The following is a 22,381-nucleotide window of genomic DNA, read 5'->3' as shown; positions in this document are numbered from 1 at the left end:
ACAGATAAAAAAAAACATGACATATCTAAAAAACAAATAACAAAATGGCAGCCACATGTCCAATGAAACAAATAAATTACAGTAAGTGCACTAACATTCTAATTAAAAGGCAGAGATTTTCAGATCAGATTTAAATAGTAATATTCAACTATATGCTATCAAAAGAGACAATACAGAATCCAAGACACAACTGGATGTAAATAAAAGGATACTAATGTAGTTGGAGTGGCTATATTAATATAAGACAAAATGATACTATTAGAGATAAAAAGGAACATTTAATAATGAGTCAATTTTATTAAAGTAAAACAAATTTTAATTTATAATCATCAAACAAAGGAGCCTCATATCAGAAGAAGTTAAAACTGACAAAATTCAAAGGTGAAAGAGACTATTTAAAAACTATAATTAGAAACTTTGATACTGAACTTTTAATACTGGATAGAACTAATAGACATAAAATCAAAAAGGATATGGAAGAATTGAACAACACTAAGTCCTTTGAACCTAACTGGTATATAATATGGTAAGATGCATATAACCACCTACATTCCACCCAAGAGAGAAATGAATGTTTACCTCAAGTACACATGGAACATTCTCCAGGATAGACCATATGGCAAGCCATAAAACAATCATTCAAAGTATGCTATTTGACCACAATGGAATTTAATTACCAATTAATAGAAATAAATTTGAGAAATCTCTAAATATTTGAAAATTAAATAACACAGTTATGAATAACCCATAGGACTAAGAAGAAATCACAAGGTAAATTAGAAATTATTTTGGCCTGAATGAAAACAAAAGCACAACATTACAAAAGATATAAGTTGGAGCTAATGCAGTGCTCAACATATATAGCTTTAAAAACAAATATTTGAAAAAAGAGAATCTTGAATCAATAACCTAAGCTTCACCTTAAGAAAAACAAAGAGCAAATTCAACCAAAACAAGCAGAAGAAATAAAAATGACTAAGGAAAAGTCCCCAACTCATTCTAAGAGGTTATTTATATTTTGATACTAAAGCCAGATAAAGACTTCACTAGTAAAGAGAAAACAGACCAAAATAAACATAGACACAAAAATCCAGAAAAAACATTAGACATCATTGAATCCAGCAACATATGAAAAGAATTATATTCCATGAACAAATGGGATTTATCCCAGGAATGCAAACTTGGTTAACAAATGAAAATCAATTAATGCATATTCAAAGATTAGATCAAAAAATGACATGATTATCTCAGATTTTTTTTTAGAAAAACTGTTTAACAAAGCCTAACATCAATTCATGATTAAAAACAAACTAGAACTAGATGTATACTTTCTCAGCCTCATAAAGGGAGTCTACAAAAATGTTTTTGTTGTCTCCTGTTTATCTCACTGGTGAGGGAGGCATTCTTGTCCTAGGATTCTAGAGATAGACACACAATACCTGACACTGGACAGATGAGATCAACAGCAGTTATTAGTCACATATACTCACAGCTTAGGGGAGGAGGACACCACATGCCATATGGGGCCACTCGGGGGTTGCACTGGGAAATTGAACATCCGGGGACTATGGGAGGCAGGCTTTGTAGTATCAAGAGGGTCAGGTGACCCCCGTCTGTGGGAGTTCTGTGTTGTCTGTGGGAGGATGTGATTGGCTTGTTTGAATAATTCCATGGGCTGGCAGGGAACTGAAACCCACTACTCAGAGATAAGCAGGAACTGCACCTGTTCTGTTTGATAAACGGAATTGTTTAACTATGTGACCTTAGCCATGGGAACAGAACAGAGTGGGGAACTTGCTGTTAGGCCATTTGAGGACATCCCGCTTTTACCAAACGTCAAGACAGCATGTAATTCTGAGCCTTAATTTTAGGCTTTATACTACACAACAAACAACAGAGAAGAAACCCCTACAGCTAATGTAATACTGGTGAAAGAACAGATGCTTTGTCCCTGAAATTGGGAAAAAGGCAAAGATATCCACTCTTGCCACTTCTATCAACATTGTACCAGAAGTTTAGCCAGCACAATAAGGCAAGAAGAGAAATTAAAATTATGCAAATTAGAAAGGAAGACATTAAACTGTTTTATTTGCAGATGATATGGTATTTTATTTGCAGATGACATGTATAAAATCCTAAAGAATCTTTAAAAAGCTGCTAAAACTAATAAACAGGGTTAGCAAGCTTTAAGGACATAATATTAATATATAAAAATCAATTATATTTGTATATACTAGCAATTAACAATCTGAAAACAAAATTAAGATAATTTCCCTCATAATAGCATTGCTAAAAGGAACTAAAAAAGACCTCAATAAATGGAAAGACATAACCTGTTCATAGATTGGAAGACTCAATATCATTAAGATGGTAATTCTTCCCAAATTTATCTAGAGTCAATGTCATCCTGATTTCAGCAAGCTTTTTATAGAAATGAGTATATCAATCGTAAACTTCATATGGAAATACAAATAACCTAGAATAGGCAAAACAATTCTGAAGAACAAAAGTGGAGAGCTTACGCTTTTTTATTTTTAAACTTACCATAAAGCTACAGTAATGAAAACAGTATAGTATTGACATAAGAATAGACATATAGATTAATATAACAGAAGAGAGGGAGTCTAGAAATAAATCTTTACATTTATGGTGAACCGAGTTTTGACAATGGTTTTGCAAAACAATTCAATGGGGAAAAGAAAAATCTTTTCTGCAAATGATGCTAAGACAACTGGCTATCCACACGCACAAAAAATATAACTTAGACTGTTATTTCACACTACAAAGAAAAAAAATCAAAAATGGATTATAGACCTAAATGTAAGAGCTAAAACTATAAGACTTCTAGAAAACATGAGAAAATCTCTGTGACACTGGGTTAGAAAAGATTTCTTAAATATGACACCAAAAGCCTGTTCAATTTAAATAAGAAGTTGGTAAATTAGACTTTCAAAATTAAAAACATTTGCTCCTTAAAAAACATCATTAAGAAAACAGAATGATAAGCCATAGACTAAGAAAAAAATTTTGCAAATCATTTGATAAAAAGATTTTTTATATCCAGAATATGTAAATAACTCTTAAAACTCAATCATAAGAACATAAGTTACCTAATTTAAAAATGGGCAATAGGCTTAAACAGACATTTCACTGTAAACATATGAATGGCTAATAAGCATATGAAAAGATGCTCAATATCATTAGTCATTAAAGAAATGCAAATTAAAATCACAGTGAGATATCATTCCACACCCATCAAAATAAAGAAAAAGACAACAACAAATGTTAGTAATTCTGTGAAGTATGTGAAGTATCTGGAACCCTCATGCATTGGTCCTGAGAGTGTAAAATGGTACAGCCACTTTAGGAAACATTTTGGCAATGGCTTCAAAAGTTAAAGTTAACTTACTATTATCTAGCAATTTCACTCCTAGAGACCAAAATGAAAACATGTCCTATAAAGACCTGTACATGAATGTGCATAGTAGCATTATTCATAGTAGCCAAAAATTGGAAACAATTCAAATGTCTATCAGCTAGTGAATGGATAACAAAGATACAGAATATTTTCATCACAACAAAGATCCCTGTGTTGCCCTTTTATAACCACACTCAACTCTCTATCCCACTTCACCAGCCACCTCCAACTCCCAACCCATGTCAACCACTAATCAGCTCTGTTTTTAATAATTTTGTCATTCCAGAAATCTTATATGATGGAGTCATATAGTTTGAAATCTTTCAGGATTGACTTTTTTTCCCCCACTCCGCATAATTCCCTGGAGGCTCATCCAAATTGTTGCCTGCATAATTATCCATTTTGTTTTATTACTGAGTAGAAATCCATGGTGTGATGGTTAATATTAAGTGTCAATTTGATTGGATTGAAGGATGCAAAGTATTGTTCCTGGGTATGTCTGTGAGGGTGTTGCCAAAGGAGATTAACATTTGAGTCAGTGGACTGGGGAGAGGCCCACCCACCCTCAATGTGGGTGGGCACCATCTGATCAACTGCTAGAATAAAGCAGACTTGCCAAGTCTTCTGGCCTTCATTCAGTGCTGGATGCTTCCTGCCCTCGAACTTCCTGCCCTTGAAGACTCCAAGTTCTTCAGCTTTCAGACTTTGGACTTACACCAGTGGTTTGCCAAGGTCTCTCAGGCCTTTGGCCACACACTGAAGGCTGCACTGTTGGCTTCCAAACTTTTGAGGTTTTGGGCTTCCTTGCTCCCCAGCTTGCAGACGGCCTGTTGTGGAACTTCACCTTGTGATTGTGCGAGTCAATTCTCCTTAATAACAAACTTCCTTTCATATATACATACATCCTATTAGTTCTGTTCCTCTAGAGAACCCTGACTAATACACACGGTACATACCACACATACCAGTTTGTTAACCATGAGCCCAATCAAGAACATTTAAGTTGTTTCCAGTCTTTGGCAGTTACAAATAAAGCTGCTATGGACATTTGCGTATGTTATATGAGCCTAAGTTGTCATTTCTCTGGGATAAACTCCCAAGAGTGCAACTGCTGGATTGTATAGTAACTACATGTTTACTTGAAGAAATTGCCAAACTGTTTTCCAGAGTGGCCGGGAATTATCTTTTAAAAAGTAGTTCTGTTTATTGTTAACCATGACCAGACAAAAAATAAAAAGAAATACATCTTTATTCAGGTCTTTTATAGGAATAAGATACTAGAAGTCTATTCAGACTCCCTTATCATAGTTTAATTAGTGAGAAAAGGTGACAGTACATTATGATCAAAGCATCTTTGAAAAAAAGCAATTTATTACTAAAAGCAGCTTAAAATTTTACAGATAATTTCAATGTTGACCTAGCAGCTCAACAACAGTAGTACTTCTATGGTGCATTGATGCAACATTTGGCATTAAGCAGAGTCTGAATGTTTTACTCAACATTTTGGGATGAAAATACAGGAAACATATGCCACATATCCATATATATATATATATATGCACACACACATATATATATGCACACACACATATATATATATGCACACACACATATATATATGCATACATCTACTTATCTTGGTTTATTTTTATTCAAGAACAAGCTCTCAGAAATATAGAGACATTTTTTTCTTCCCCAAACAAAATAAACCCTGTCCTTCAAGGCTGAAAATTAAATATTTCAGAGGATTTTTGAATAATTTAAGAAGGTTCCAAACCTTGAGGCATGTCCATTATGAAATCATTACTACGCATTTTGGGGGGGGCTACTCTGTTCTTTTGAAATCTGAATTCAACAGGAGTTCTGTAAAAAAGACATTCATGTTCCCTGTGTGGGGCACCATCCCCAACCTTAAAGCTTTTCAGTTCATTACATATGTATGCATATGCATCCTAAACCAGATTTAAAAGCCATCACCAGAATCTACCTGCATATGCACTATGTAGGATTTTCTTTCTGTATTTACCAGTCACCTGGGTTTCTGCCCATTCCAGTTTAGCATTTCATGCTACCCTCTATACAACTCTACTCAACCACATCTGAATACCTGTCTATAGGGAAATCATAGATCCAAAGGCATTCAGTGCAGGACAAATCACCAGAAATCCTATTTAACAATCATGAGTGTCTGCTGGTTCATTTTATACAAACGAAAGTCACTTTTCATCTTTGATGACATTTCTACTATCACTGTTGCCAGGTTGGAGCTGCTACAACGTCTCTTTGTTCCTGTCAGTCACTCTTATTATCAACATTCATGTAGCCCTTAATAATGAATTTTTATCTCTTTTTGGTGTAATACTGGCTTACTTGAAGGAGTTATAACCTTTCCCAATATTCAACAACTATAACACATATTTATATTCAACTATAACACATATTCATTGAGTGTCTACTATTTTCACTGTGATATTCTACTATTTCACTGGATATTCTGTGGCGACAGAAATAAATACAGTTCCCTCCCCAATGGTGAAAACAGATATTAAGCAGATCATCACACAGTAATTAAGTAACATGGTAATTACTTAATTACCATGTTAGAAAGCATAAGAAAAAAGTGTGTGTGAGAGAGAGAGAGAAAGAGAGAGTGTGTGTGGGGTGTGTGTGTGTGTATGTATGTATGCAGGTATGGGGAAATATATGCATAAAGGGACTAAGTATAACCTGGCAAAAAATTGTAGGCAAGAAAAAGATGTTCAAGTTGAGATCTGAAAATGATTTGGAGTTGGTTCAATGGAAGAAGTGTCACTAAAGTAAGAAGAATTTTGGCATAGTTAAAAGCACACTGAATGTCACTGTGGCTGGAACTCAGAGTTAAGTAAGAGAGGAGAGCTGGGGAGGTAGGCAGGAGCGAGACTGTGCCAGGTCTCATAGGCTCTGAATGTTATTCAAGTTGCATTTGAAGAATTTTTAAGCAGGGTTTAACCTAGTCATAATCAGATTTGCATTTTAAAAGGATCACTCTTGAAGAATGAAATAAGTAATAATTTTGGCTTGGATTGGAGGAGAACATGGAGGGAGGCCAATTAGAAGCCTTTTATAGAAGTTCAGGAGAGAAATGATGGATTTCTTGTGTTATTGTGTTGGGACAAAATAATAAGAAAAATACCTTAGAGGTAAAGCTAAGAAGACATGGTTTCCAGGCAGAGCAACTGAGTAGATAGGGCATATTTAGGGAATATGAATTCAGTTTGGGACATATTGAGTAGATTCCTAGAATGTAAGTTCTCCCAGGACACTTTTTGCCTGTTTTGTTCACTGCTGCATCCTAGGGCCTTACGAGATAATCAAGTAGAGATGGTGAAAAAGCAGTGAAATTTACATGGATTCATAGTTGAGAGGAGAGGTTTGGGCTTGAATTAAAAATGTAGAAGTCAGCTGTATACAGATGCTATCAGAAGTTGGGACAAGGACTAGCTCCTCATGAGGCTGGGGAGTGGCAAAAGACAAGATCCAGGGCTAGTGCCCACCTCAATTGTTAACAGCCCTCTGTAACACCAAATGCGATGGCCAAATCACTTAATTATCATTCTCGCCATTTTGTGGGAAACCCAGTGTAGTGCATGCTCTGAAGGGGTCTTGAAGGCATTCAGGTCCCAGCATTTCCATTGCAGCATTCATTTTGGATGTGTCCCATTGGAATACTAAGCCTCTTATCCGTACGGTATCATTTCTCTCTGCCAACTCTTTTATTCAAGGGAAATGGGTGGACAGAAATCAGGAAAATTGGTTACAGCCTAAAATGCAACATGATGCTGAAATGTCAATGGAAGATAAAGATTTAATGTTTTACCCTTTCCAGCTATCATATAAAGATCCAAGTTGGACAAATAGGATACATTTTTAGTCGGGAAGGCAGTTCCATGCTTTTTATGACTCTACTACTTTCTCTACCTTTTATTCCTTCTTTCAGTCCTTCTGGAAGAAGTTCTCCTATTTCTCACTTTTCTGAATGCACCCAGAGCAGAAAGAGATTTGTCAATCTCCTGTATACACTTATAGTGAACTAAATTTATTGTGAGAAAAGAAAACATTGCCTTTACATATTGTGTTATCCTTTTTACATAAACCTGGGTGTCATCAGAATCTCTGATATATTACTAATCTAATGAGCTTTGAATCTATATATTTCATACTTAATTTCTCCTTAATAAAATGAGATCCTTTCATAGTATGACAGTTGCTAAAAATACAAATCCACTGATGAAATCAAATCATCTATCTTTATAAGAATTAATTCCAAAATGTAACTTACTTGTCCTATCCATGTCTCAATTTCTCTCTCTAAAAAAATTTGCTTATTATAATGTAAACTGACCTAAGTGGCCAATACAAATTGTCACCAAAATTGAGTAATCAAAAGTCACTGAGAGCTAAGTTTAAAACAAAACAAAACCCATAGGTCCCTCTGTTTTGTGTGTCTACAATAAAGATTATTTTTCTCATAATTAAGCAAAAGACTTTTCAAAAGATGGAAATCACAGATTCATTCTGCTTAAGATCTTCTTCTCTGTACATGACCCCCAAAACTCTAATTAACGAAGTTCATTGAATACATATGACTGTGATTATAATTCATTTTATATCATTAGTTGAATTGATTTTAAATTTTACCTACATACTATTAACATACTTGTTATGTGACTTTTATAAAGAACTGTTAATCCAATGAAAACATTGTTAACCCACAGAATATATATTCTTCTCAGCACCACATCACACTTATTCCAAAATTGACCACATAATTGGAAGTAAAGCACTCCTCAGCAAATGTAAAAGAACGGATATTATAACCAACTGTCTCTCAGATCACAGCGCAATCAAACTAGAACTCAGGATTAAGAAACTCACTCAAAACCGCTCAACTACATGGAAACTGAACAACCTGCTCCTGAATGACTACTGGGTACATAACGAAATGAAGGCAGAAATAAAGATGTTCTTTGAAACCAATGAGAACAAAGACACAACATACCAGAATCTCTGGGACACATTTAAAGCAGTGTGTAGAGGGAAATTTATAGCACTAAATGCCCACAAAACAGGAAAGATCTAAAACTGACACCCTAACATCACAATTAAAAGAACTAGAGAAGCAAGAGCAAACACATTCAAAAGCTAGCAGAAGGCAAGAAATAACTAAGATCAGAGAAGAACTGAAGGAGATAGAGACACAAAAAAACCCTTCAAAAAATCAATGAATCCAGGAGCTGGTTTTTGAAAAGATCAACAAAATTGATAGACTGCTAGCAAGACTAATATAGAAGAAAAGAGAGAAGAATCAAATAGACGCAATAAAAAATAATAAAGGGGATATCACCACTAGTCCCACAGAAATACAAACTACCATCAGATAATACTATAAACACCTCTACGCAAATAAACTAGAAAATCTCGAAGAAATGGATAAATTCCTGAACACATAAACTTTCCCAAGAGTAAACCAGGAAGAAGTTGAATCCCTGAATAGACCAATAACAGGCTCTGAAATTGAGGCAATAATTAATAGTCTACCAACCCAAAAAAGTCCAGGACCAGACAGATTCACAGCCGAATTCTACCAGAGGTACAAGGAGGAACTGGTACCATTCCTTCTAAAACTATTCCAATCAATAGAAAAAGAGGGAATCCTCCCTAACTCATTTTATGAGGCCAGCATCATCCTAATACCAAAGCCTAGCAGAGACACAACAAAAAAAGAAAATTTTAGACCAATATCCCTGATGAACATCCATGCAAAAATCCTCAATGAAATATTGGCAAACCGAATCCAGCAGCACATCAAAAAGCTTATCCACCATGATCAAGTGGGCTTCATCCCTGGGATGCAAGGCTGGTTCAACATATGCAAATCACTAAATATAATCCAGTCTATAAACAGAACCAAAGACAAAAACCACATGATTATCTCAATAGATGCAGAAAAGGCCTTTGAGAAAATTCAACAACCCTTCATGCTAAAAACTCTCAATAAATTAGGTATTGATGGGACATATCTCAAAATAATGAGAGCTATTTATGACAGACCCATAGCCAATATCATACTGAATGGACAAAAACTGGAAGCATTCCCTTTGAAAACTGGCTCAAGACAGGGATGCCCTCTCTCACCACTCCTATTCAACATAGTGCTGGAAGTTCTAACCAGGGCATTCAGGCAGCAGAAAGAAAGAAAGGGTATTCAATTAGGAAAAGAGGAAGTCAAATTGTCCCTGTTTGCAGATGATATGATTGTAAATCTAGAAAACCCCATCGTCTCAGCCCAAAGTCTCCTTAAGCTGATAAGCAACTTCAGCAAAGTCTCAGGATACAAAATCAATGTGCAAAAATCACAAGCATTCTTATACACCAATAACAGACAAACAGAGAGCCAAATCATGAGTGAACTCCCATTCACACATGCTTCAAAGAGAATAAAATACCTAGGAATCCAACTTACAAGGCATGTGAAGGACCTCTTCAAGGAGAACTACAAACCACTGCTCAATGAAATAAAAGAGGATACAAACAAATGGAAGAACATTCCATGCTCATAGATAGGAAGAATCAATATCGTGAAAATGGCCATACTGCCCAAGGTAATTTACAGATTCAATGCCATCCCCATCAAGTTACCAATGATTTTCTTCACAGAATTGGAAAAAACTACTTTAAAGTTCATATGGAACCAAAAAAGAGCCCACATTGCCAAGTCAATCCTAAGCCAAAAGAACAAAGCTGGAGGCATCACACTACTTGACTTCAAACTATATTACAAGGCTACAGTAACCAAAACAGCATGGTACTGGTACCAAAACAGAGATATAGACCAATGGAACAGAAAAGAGCCCTCAGAAATAATACCACACATCTACAACCATCTGATCTTTGACAAACCTGACAAAAAGAAGAAATGGGGAAAGGATTCCCTATTTAATAAATGGTGCTGGGAAAACTGGCTAGCCATATGTAGAAAGCTGAAACTGGATCCCTTCCTTACACTGTATACAAAAATTAATTCAAGATGGATTAAAGGCTTAAATGTTAGACCTAAAACCATAAAAACCCTAGAAGAAAACCTAGGCAATACCATTCAGGACATAGGCACGGGCAAGGACTTCATATCTAAAACACCAAAAGCAATGGCAATGAAAGCCACAATTGACAGATGGGATCTAATTAAACTAAAGAGCCTCTGCACAGCAAAAGAAACTACCATCAGAGTGAACAGGCAACCTACAGAATGGGAGAAAATTTTTGCAATATACTCATCTGACAAAGGGCTAATATCCAGAATCTACAATGAACTCAAACAAATTTACAAGAAAAAAACAACCCCATCAAAAAGTGGGCAAAGGATATGAACAGACACTTCTCAAAAGAAGACATGTATGCAGCCAACAGACACATGAAAAAATGCTCATCATCACTGGCCATCAGAGAAATGCAAATCAAAACCTCAGTGAGATACCATCTCACACCAGTTAGAATGGTGATCATTAAAAAGTCAGGAAACAACAGGTGCTGGAGAGGATGTGGAGAAATAGGAACACTTTTAGACTGTTAGTGGGACTGTAAACTTGTTCAACCGTGGTGGAAGACAGTGTGGTGATTCCTCAAGGATCTAGAACTAGAAATACCATTTGACCCAGCCATTCCATTACTGGCTATATACCCAAAGGATTATAAATCATGCTGCTATAAGGCACATGTACACATATGTTTATTGCAGCACTATTCACAATAGCAAAGACTTGGAACCAACCCAAATGTCCATCAATGATAGACTGGATTAAGAAAATGTGGCACATATACACCATGGAATACTATGCAGCCATAAAAAGGATAAGTTCATGTCCTTTGTAGGGACATGGATGAAACAAGAAACTATCATTCTCAGCAAACTATCACAAGAACAAAAAAACCAAACACTGCATGTTCTCACTCATACATGGGAATTGAACGACGAGAACACTTGGACACAGGAAGGGGAACATCACACACTGGGGCCTGTTGTAGGGTGTGGGGAGGGGGAAGGGATAGCATTAGGAGATATACCTAATGCTAAATGACGAGTTAATGTGTGCAGCACACCAACATGGCACATGTATACATATGTAACAAACCTGCACGTCGTGCACATGTACCCTAGAACTTAAAGTATAATAAAAAAATAAAAATAAAAAAGAAAGAAAACATTGTTAACTCAGTGAAATGTACCAAGGTCACTCAATAAAATGGGAATAATGATGCCTGCCTCATAAGACTGTGGTGAGAATTAAATGAATTAATGTTTGAAATGCCGTCAGAATAGTCTCTGGCATATAGCAAGCCAAATTCATTTTGGCTGCTATTGCTGCTTTTGCTGCTGACAAACATAATTCCTGCTTATCTGCATTTGCGATGATCAGAGTGGGGATCATGGCTATGGTGGAATTACAATCATTATTGTTTTAAAAATAAGGTACATTGGTTACTCAGCAGGAATTTTGTGTATAAATCAAGTAATTTCTAAAGCACTAGAAGAGCCACTATTCAAAAGACTTTTTAAAGCACATAATCAATTTTTCAGGAAAGCCAAAGATTCCCATAAGAAAGTACATTTCCCTGCTGCTACCACATTCCCCTAGCAGGTGTTCCAGTTTGCCTCTGTGACAACCTGCTTGAGAATTGGTTCCAGCCTGGATTGGAAGGAAGTATGCTACAAGAGCTGAGATGGCAAAAGACCTTAGCCGATAAACCTTCACAGTCTGAAAATCATTTATTTACTTTTCTTATTATCAGCCATTCTTACCTTTCCTGACATGATCACATGCTGCTTCTCCAGCTCCTTTCTCACCCTTATGATCCTCCATGCCTACCCAGATCTGTCCTCCTGGCCCTCAGCCAACGTTTGTCCTGATTCTTCTCAGCGGTTCCCAGAACATCAGATGCGGCTCACCAGCGGGATGTATCTCAGGATCATTCTGGTCTCCTCTCAATTGCACACTCTTCACTTAAACCCTATGACAACTTGTTTGGTCCTGGCTTCCCATGTTTCTGCAGGCCTGAAGCTAGCTGTTACCCTAGCATGACAGACAGTTAAGGAAACTGCTCTGGACTCACAGGTCTCCATGTGTCTGGGAAGAGTTATGAATCCTCCTGAACTCCATTCTTACCTTTTGTTCCATACCTTCTTCCTCCTACCTGAGCATTTTATAAGAAATCCAAGGAATGATAAATGTTTGTGAGAAGATAGTTGTAAGTCATTGTTTCAAAGCTGTGTTCTCCCCCACTCCTCTGCCACCTTCCGCCACCACACATTATACAACCTTCAGCAAAAAGTTTGGTTAGTTTCCTTCTGGGCTCCTGTGATAAGGTCAGGAGGGACCCAGGTGTGGCCAGAGTGAACCAAACAAGCTTTTGCACCTGGGGTTTTCAGAAAAAATCAAGAAGAAAATCTAGCTTGCGTGGCAAAGTCCCCCAACATGCATGCTAGTGCAACCACTTAAGAACATAGAAATATATAGATTCAAAGCTCATTAGCCAGTTTCTATGCCTCAATACAGACACAAACCAGGACAAGTTAGAGCCGCAGTCCCATGAGAGCTCTGTTCACTCCAAGGGCATAAGCCAAATTTAAGGATTACCTATGCTTCTGAATCCAAATAGACCTATGGCTGTTGACCTTAAGGAGCAAGTGGAGGCCTTTTCCATTCTTCCATTTCCCTCTACCCTGCACAATTGCTGGAGCCCACTCAACTGGAGAGAACCTACCACAAATGTTCTAAAGTCTAACAAACATTGGAACAACACTCAGCAAAAAAGAATGATTGACTGATACACATAACAACACGAACAAATCCCCAAATAATTATGCTGAGTGGAAGAAGCCAGACGAAATTAGAGTACATACTGTATGACTCTACTTATATAAAATTCTTGAAGATGCAAACTAATCTATAGTACAGAAAGCATATCAGTGGTTGCATGACTATGGGGAGGAGCTCACAAAAAGAAAAAGGAGGGAAGGATTACAAAATAGCATGAAGAAACTTTTTGAGGTGATGTGTATGTTTATTTTCTTGCCTTTGGTGCTGGTTTCACAGGTGTGCATGTGTCAAAACTCATCAAATAGCTCATTTTAAATATGTGCTATTTATTTAGGTTATGTCACAATAGAGCTATTTAAAGGTGTGCTCCCACTTCTGCTTATTAATATGGTATATATTAATAAATTTTCTAACATTAAACCAACTCTTCATTCCTAGAATAAATGTCAGTTGGTCAGGATTTATTATTTTCTCTACATGGTATTGGATTCTGCTTGCTAATTATTTTGTTATTTTTGTATTCTAGATTTTTTTACTTTTAACTTTCCTTTCTTTAAATAGTTGCCTATATTCAACATTGGAATGTTCCATTATCTGAATTCTATATGTTCTAAATCTAATGTTTGTTGTGGTTGCTGACTTTTAGTCATCAAGGTTTGTTTACTTGTGATTGGTAATTTTTCAATTAGGAATTTGTATTTGTTTTAATCTAATGTGTGAGAATCCTAAGAGTTCAAGTAAGTTCTGCTTCTCCATGACCTGTATTTGCTTATGCGAGGCACCAGGAAATACTACCAACCTGGACTACTTTACTTCCTCCAGTTTGGGATTTTCCTGGCTCAATGGACAGTATAAATGTAAACTCCACAATCACAAGTGATTGGATGAGATTTAAAATTCTCTGGAGACACATATTGTGATTTTTGTTGTTGTTGTTGTTTTCCACCCAGTGCAGCAACCCAGACAATCTCCTCTTAGCTGCCTTTTGCTGCTTTGTCAGATTTTTTTCTAACTCATTATTTCATTGAAGTCATAGCTCTTTCAACAGGCCTTGACATTATATTTGCATCCCAGGCTCTATTTCCTTGTCTTGCATAGGCACAAGGCCTGCCCTTTAATTTTCTTAGTGAGTATAAACCCCAAAGCTCTAGATTCTAGGTATCAGCATCTGCCCTAGGGAAGGCCAGCCTTCTATGTTCACTTGCAGCCCTGATTTCAGTCCAGTTTTAAATTTTGGCTCTTAGGAATTTACTTTCTTGCAAACGCAGCCATTTTCAAAAATATATTTGTTGTTCAGGATCTACGCGTGTTTCAGCTGGATGGCTTTTCAGAGTATTGGATCCATAATACCACAGTGAGAAGTAGATCCTCACTGTCCTAAGCATGAGACCTTTCTCTTCATTAAATTGGACTTCTATGTAACACATAATCTGGTCAGAAAGCAATCAGTAGATGAGTGGAAAACTTATTCACATTTCTTAGGCCATGCCCTTGGGCTTTTTAAGACCCTAAAGAAAGAAATTTATACATACTGTTTCGGGGATTTTCCAGACTGCTGTTGATTGGGGCCAGTGTGGATGGCAGACAAAAATATCAAATGTTGATAATGCTCTATCATGTTACCAAGACCAAGAGATGTGAATTTCTTACTTCTATGATTCTTCCCAGTAGGCTCCGAATGAAGACCTCTTGCTCAGATAGCCACTGCCATTAGGATTTGCACGCTTTATTAACTACTCATTCACTGCATCATTACCAGTGGCCACAATCACTACACCACTGAAACAGCGAACTCTGTCCCATAGGACCACCGAAGTCCAGCCAGCTTTCCCACAGCAAAGCATGGCCTCTGCTTTAGCACCAGGACCACTTCAATGCAATCTGAAATATCCCCGTGAGGCTGAACCAGATAAATCAAGTCAAGCTAAATAGTTCTAATCAACCTGTCACAGGGCATGCAGATACGCGTGAGAAGCAACCTAACCAGCTCATATGTCAATCAAGGTTTGCATTTTCTATCAGCAGAAAAAAAAAAAAAAGCCAGAAAGACAATGTAGACCAGCCCCGGTGTTTGGGATGGTGCTATCACTGAGTACCACTATAAGAGCCACATCTGTTCTTAGTTACTAAATCCTGATTTTTTAAAGCCATTCCCAATTAGCTTTCCTTCTGTATTTCCAGGTGAATCTAGCCAGAGACGGAACATTCCTACCTGGAAAAGGGAAGAGTAAAAACAAGTAGAGAGTGTATAATGCACAGTAAGTGACGATCACCTGACTGTGCCATTGCCAAGCCTTTCTGGTTGTTTCTGACCTACTCTCCCCCTCCTTTTCAGCCTCCTCATCTGGTGGTTCTCAAATTGTTGCAGGCAGCAAAATCACAGGTGAACTTAAAATGTTAAATGTCCTGGTTCCATTTTAAAACTAGTGAGTGAGAAAGCAAACACAGGCCTGGAGGGCAGCAGGTTCCTCAGGTGATCACACGGGTGGTCCCAGCACGTCACCTTGAGAAACAGAATGTACTTACACAAACCTAGATGGTATAGCCTGCTACACACCTAGGCTGTATGGTATGGCTGATTGCTCCTAGGCTACAAACCTGTACAGCATGTTACTATACTGACTACTGTAGGCGACTCTAACACAATGGTAAGTACTTGTGTATCTAAACATAGAAAAGATACAGTCAGGCGTGGTGGTGCATGCCTGTAATCCCAGCTACTCGGGAGGCTGAGGCAGGAAAATCGCTTGAACCCGGGAGGTGGAGTTTGCGGTGAGCCAAGATGACGCAATTGCACTCCAACCTGGGCAACAAGAGCGAAACTCTGTCTCCAAAAAAAAAAAAAAAAAAAAAAAGGCACAGTTAAAATATAGTATAAAAGGTAAAAGATGATACACCTGTATAGGGCACTCACCATGAATGGATCTTGCAGGACTGGAAATTGCTCTAGTGAGTGCTGAGTGAATGTAAGGGCCTGGGACATACCTGTACACTGCTGTAGACTTTATAAACACTGTACACTTAGGTTGCACTGAATTTATAAAAAATATTTTCTTTTTCAAAAATAAATTAACCTTAGCTTACTAGAACTTTTTAGTTTGTAAACTTAAATTTTTAAAAACTTTTTGACTCTTTTGCAATAATACTTAGCTTAAAACACAAACACATTATACAGCTATACAAAAACATTTTCTTTATATCCTTATTCTGTTAAGCTTTTTTTTTTCTACTTAAAAACTTTTTCAAAATTTTAAAAGCTTTTTTGTTAAAAACTAAGACAAAAACACACACATTATCCTAGGCCTACCCAGGATTAGGGTCATCAGTATGCCTGTCTTCCACCTCCACATCTTGTCCCACTGGAAGGTCTTCGGGAGCAATAACACTTGGAACTGTCATCTCCTACGATAACAATGCCTTCTTCTGGATACCTCCTGAAGGACCTGTCTGAGGCTGTTTTACAGCTAACTTTAAAAAAATATAAGTAGTAGGAGTACACTCTGAAATGATGATTAAAACTATGCTATACTAAATAGTAAGCCAGTAACATATTCATTATCATGATCAGGTATTATGTACTGTACATAATTTGTATGTGCTGTGGTTTTATACAAGTGATAGTGCCATTGGTTTGTTTACACCAGTATCATCACAAACATGCAAGGAATGCATTGTGCTGCCACTTTATGATGGCTCCAGCATCACTAGGCAGTAGGAATTTTTCAGCATCATTATAATCTTGTGGGACCACTTGGCTATATGAAATCCATTGTTAACCCAAATGTTGTTATGCTGTACTTTCCTACTTCTAGTCCTCCTTCCCACCCCAGGTCCATAAAACTTCAGGAGCCCTTTGTTCAGGGCTCCTTCAACACTGAGACAAATCATCTGACCCTCAACCAACATACTATTCCAAGGGGGAAAAATGGAACTGAAGGTGATTGGAGCTTTCTCACATCTTATCCTCTTATGAACACTATCACAGTAAGTGATGAAAGACCTCGCTATCGCTTCTGTTTGGGCTGGTTGTTTTAGTCAGCTACTGACACCTCAGGTCCTCCAGCTTAGTTGAGCTCCTGACTCTTATGAGACACACTGAGCCAAAACCATTTATTTTTAGAAACTATGTAAGATAGTAAGCAAGCTGCAAACTTGGGAATAATTTGTTACACAGAATTAGATAGTTAATACTGTATCTTTTTCACTTATCTTCTCATGTACATATGGGCTTTCAATCGTTTCAAAGTGTTTTTCATATCTATTATCTCCCTTCTTCCTACATATAACAATAGCTAAAACTTACAATATCTGAGTAAACTGCTCTAATAATTTATAACAAATTTATAAATATGAATTCATAAGAGTATGAAATAACAGTCCTTTTATTACCTCTGCTTACAGGTGAGGAGACTGAGATGCTAGATGTTAATAACTTGCCAAAAATCACATAAACAGTAGGAAGTGGAGTAAGGATTCAAACCTTTGTTCCTACCACTACACAGGAAAATAGAGCCCAGAGCAGAGCAGCTATTTGCTTAAGGCCACGCAGCTGGCTAGTACTGATTTCAGGTCACCTGACTCCCCATCCAGGATTCTGAGATAGCCTAGGATTTACGAACAAACTTAGAAACCATTTTCAACTGCCAACCAGAAAGAGTGAGTTGCCCAGAGATTTGGTGGCAGAAACCCTACTCAGGTGTCAAAGTCTGATGCACCCCCTGTGTCTTTATCTGTGTGCTGAGGATAATAATCTGACTGGTTGTAGAGTCCTTACATTCTGATGATCTGGATCAAGGCTTTTTCTCACATCTCGACTACACCAGACAAAAGTCACTCAAGCATGAAAGGAATGACAGTGGGGCATAAGTGGAATTCAGCAGAGATTTTTCCAAAGACATTGTTCTCTGCGAGAAGGTACGTTCAGAGGAGTATGATGGAATTGTAATGAAGTAGAGGGATTTAGGGAGATGGTTTTCTGGAATTAAGAGTTAATTCAGATTTATTAAACTGGAATTCCTGATAATTCTGAGAAGCACTGAGCTACAGTTACACATTATGGCATACAAGAAGCTGTATTTACTCACATTTACATGATACTATTGGAAGAAAGGATGCTTAACTATTTGAGAGAACAAAGACTTCAAATCCTTAAATTCTTTGGAACACTTAAAATGCTGTCTGTGTGCCAGGCATAGTGGCTCATGCCTATAATCCCAGCACTTTGGGAGGCGAGGCAGGTGGATCACCTGAGGTCAGGAGTTTGAGACCAGCCTGACCAACGTGGTGAAACCGCATCTCTACTAAAAATATAAAAATTACCCAGGCATAGTGGCATGCGCCTGCAATACCAGCTACTCGGGAACCTGAGGCAGGAGAATAGCTTGAACCTGGGAGATGGAGGTTGCAGTGAGCTGAGATTGCACCACTGCACTCCAGCCTGGGTGACAGAGCAAGACTCCATCTCAAAAAAAAATAAAATAAAATAAAAATGCTATCTGTGGAATAAATTGGACAGGGCTCTAAAGGGGAGTTCAGTCATCAATGTCAGTGGCTCTCTAGGGAGCTTGCAGAAAAAGCAGATTCTCTGGCTTTTCTCTCAGATCGGATTCGTTAGACCAGTTGCAGTCCACCAGGTGATTCTAATGCTACTGATCCATGCACAGTTGTTTGGGGATCTCTGCTGATGTGCTAATTACACAACCCTGAATCTTATCTATTTATTAAAACGCCCCTAAGGACTTCTAGTCCCATAATAACTAGAATTTAGAAATGCTTTTAGAAACGCTTTGTGAAACTTGGAACTGCTAGCTGTTCACACTGGAAATTTATCATTTACTGATTTATCACCACTGCAATTATATTGGATTAGTAAAATTTCATTAGCAATTTGGCTTCACCTACTCCCCCACAGACCTTATTGCAAGACAGTGTACCTTGGCCCCACTTCAAGCTCTCAAAACAGTCCTTAATCAGTAAAATTTAAGAAACAAATGATTTCACAACTGTACCTCATGTCTGGATGTCCTGGAAATGGCCCCAGTTCCGGTAGCAGAATCTTTGTACTCCAGTCCCAGCACAAGGGTCTTTCCTGGTTCGTTTTCAATTTCATCACTGATCTTTTTGTGTTGTGGAATCCCAAAGGCTGAAATTCCACCAATGAGCCAGCAGTGGGCCTTCCGAGCTTCCTGAATTGACCTCTGACCTTTGTGTGCTACAAGATTCCCTGAATGGTTCACCTGTGCACTGATTACCTCAGATGATCCATTGAGAGAACTTCCTTAATTACCTGCTACAGCCTGCTGGTTCTAACTATTCTCTATGGCCTGCCCCCAGCCCAGTTCAAGTTCTAATAGAGATTTTGTTTCTTACAGCCTTGAAAATTCCCAAGCATACAGGGTTTTCTGAAACAATCTCTCTGGCATATTTAAAATATATTAAATCTTTTTGTTTGTCACCACATAAAAATCACTTATCATAGAAAAAGCACCTCCAAACCAACTTAAAAAATAAAATGAGCTACTAAAATCAAAACCTTCACATTCTTAAAAGAACTTTAATTTTCTGATTTTTTTCAAGAGAGCTCTGTATTTTATTCAAATTCATGAATAATGGATGACATTTCTTTTTAAGTGTCTCATTATGTTTGCAGCATACAAATACAAAGTTTCTTAAAATGGCCTCCTGTCAAATACATATGATTTCTATTTGTCTACTGTTAATGTAATTGACTAAACACTCGATTCTACTGATTATGCTTTCCCTTGTAAACCACTTACTTTATAGGCATAAGCAGCTGTGTTTATGCTTCTGTGATTTTCTGGTTTCATTATGAAGTTTTCAGCATGCAATTCAAGAGCCATAGGCAGTCTATGCACCCAGGCACCAGCTGGCAAGATCTTTACTGAAAAAGGCAATATTCTGTCAACACTTGTAAATGTCATATAGAAGAATACACGTATGCATATATAAAATCACTGCAGCCACAATAATTGTGAACATGAACAAGAAGAAAACATTAACTTTTCAGAAAATAATTGATCAACAGTCAAAGACCTGAATTTAACCAAGAGCACAAGTGCTTCATCTCCTGCCCTTCTCTCAAACTGAGAACTATGAAGAATTTTGTTTTTTTAAGTTAGGAATTTGGTATAAATATTCAGAGACAGTGGAGTTAAGAGAGCCAGGCAGAGAGAAGGGAAAGGGAGAAAGGCTGATAGAGAAAGCAGCTATTAAGAGGATAAAGAGGAAATCTATGCAAAGATATAGCAAGAAAAGAAAAAGGAAGGAAACTGGGAGGAAACTGACTAAGGTAAAGAAGAAATAGAGAGTGGCAAAGAGGCTCAAAATTATCACCCAGGAGGTATTTGCTATCAGTGCCTCCATAACACTTTATTAAACAACAACTCCTCACATCCCCCTCCACCCATCCCCTGGTAACCACTATTCTATTGACTAGTTCAGTGGATATAAAGTTATACAAGTGAGTAAGCTCCAGATATCTGCAATACAACATGGTGCCTACAGTTAACGATGGAGTATTGTGCACTTAAAAATTTGTTGAGAGTAGATCTCACGTTAAGTGTTCTTACCACAAAACAACAAAACAAAACACACAAAGCGACACAAGGAAACTTTTAGAGGTGATGGATGTGTTTATTAACTGAATTGTGGTGATGGTAACATAAGTACATACATATGCCCAAACTCACTAAATTGTGTATGCGAATTATATACATCTCTATTTGTACATTTATTATAGTTGAATTAAGCTGGAAAAAATAATTAGACATTATACCTTTAAAACACACTTTATTACACAATAAGTTTAATTATTCTTCTCATGAAGAATAATGCTGGAGAAAAAGCTGGTTTGAAATCTGGTTTTGCTGTCTACCATTGGTGTGGCCACACAGAACTTCCATGACCTCTTCAGGTTTCAGTTTCCTCACATGTTAAATAAGAATGGGTAGTACTTGGCCAGGTATTGGTAAGGACAAAACAAGATAACAAGGCAGTATTAATAGCAAGGCAGAGTGAGTTTGAATCCCATCTTCTAGCTGGGTGACCATAAGCAAGTTACTAAGCTGTCTATGCTTGGTTTCTTTCTTCAGGACAGGGATAATAAAAATAATGCCTATGCACATGTGCCTGCTATAAGGACTGACTGGCAAATAAATGTTTTAAAACATGAAGAACAGTGTCTTGGTACTTGGTGATTACTCATGTTGGCTCTTAGAAATGAGAGTAGGTGCTCAAGGGATGGGACTGATGGTGACATCTCCTTCACAGGAGGGTGGACACCATTTTTGTTTTTCTTTTTTTTTTTAATCCTGCTGTCTTGCTGGTAAGCACTGTAAGCCCTTGGTGAAAGTGTATTGTGCCATCAGAAATGATAGGAAGCTTTTCTCTCACACCTTTATTTGTTGTGTGCATTCCTGTATTAACGACACTTACCTTTGCCTTGTGTAATGCTGATTAGATGATTATGTAGGTTTTTGACTGCTCTTTTCTTTGAAAAATATTTTTCATTGCATAAGAAATATATGAATACCTTCTCTTGGTTTTAAAAAAAGTGTATAAGGCTAAAATCAACTTCTAAGTTGAAACACTATTCTAGATTCTTCCCCAAGGGCAACCTTTACATTGATTTTGATGATTATTCATTCATGCCTTATGTTTTATGTATATATGAATTTACATGTATGTAACTATGTCATTAGGGTTCCACCAGATAAATAGATTCTTTTCATGTCCATGTGATCAGTAATTATTACCCCTTTTTCATATCTGATATTAGTAATTTGCATTTTCTCTTTTTTCCTTGGTTTCTGGCTAGAGGTTTATCAATTTTATTAATCTTTTCAAATAGCCAGCTTTTGGTTTTGTTGACTTCCTCTATTGATTTCCTGGTTTCAGTTAATTAATTTCTGCTCCAAAATTTTATTATTTCTTTTCTTCTGCTTGCTTTATGTTTATATTGCTTTTCCTCTAGTTTCTTGAGGTGGAAGCTTATATTATTGATTATAGATTCAATGCATTCAATGCTAAAATATTCCCTCTAAGCACTGCTTTTGCTGCATTCTACAAATCTCGACAAGTTGTATTTTCA

The 22,381-nt window shown here is 37.2% G+C and overlaps 1 long non-coding RNA gene across 3 annotated transcripts in view; it reads right to left on the bottom strand.

Annotated features, from left to right (window-relative positions):
- LOC107975919 (uncharacterized) overlaps positions 1–22,381 on the bottom strand; it is a 149,985-nt gene that overhangs the window by 44,473 nt on the left and 83,131 nt on the right. For all 3 annotated transcript variants that reach the window (XR_010158938.1, XR_001719456.4, XR_010158937.1), the window contains one exon: positions 20,049–20,173. This is a non-coding gene — a long non-coding RNA (uncharacterized LOC107975919). The remainder of the gene's footprint in view (positions 1–20,048; positions 20,174–22,381) is intronic.

This window comes from Pan troglodytes, chromosome 6, assembly GCF_028858775.2.
Source record: "Pan troglodytes isolate AG18354 chromosome 6, NHGRI_mPanTro3-v2.0_pri, whole genome shotgun sequence".
Classification (NCBI taxonomy): Eukaryota; Metazoa; Chordata; class Mammalia; order Primates; family Hominidae; genus Pan; species Pan troglodytes.
This window is presented reverse-complemented; position numbering and strand designations above follow the sequence as displayed.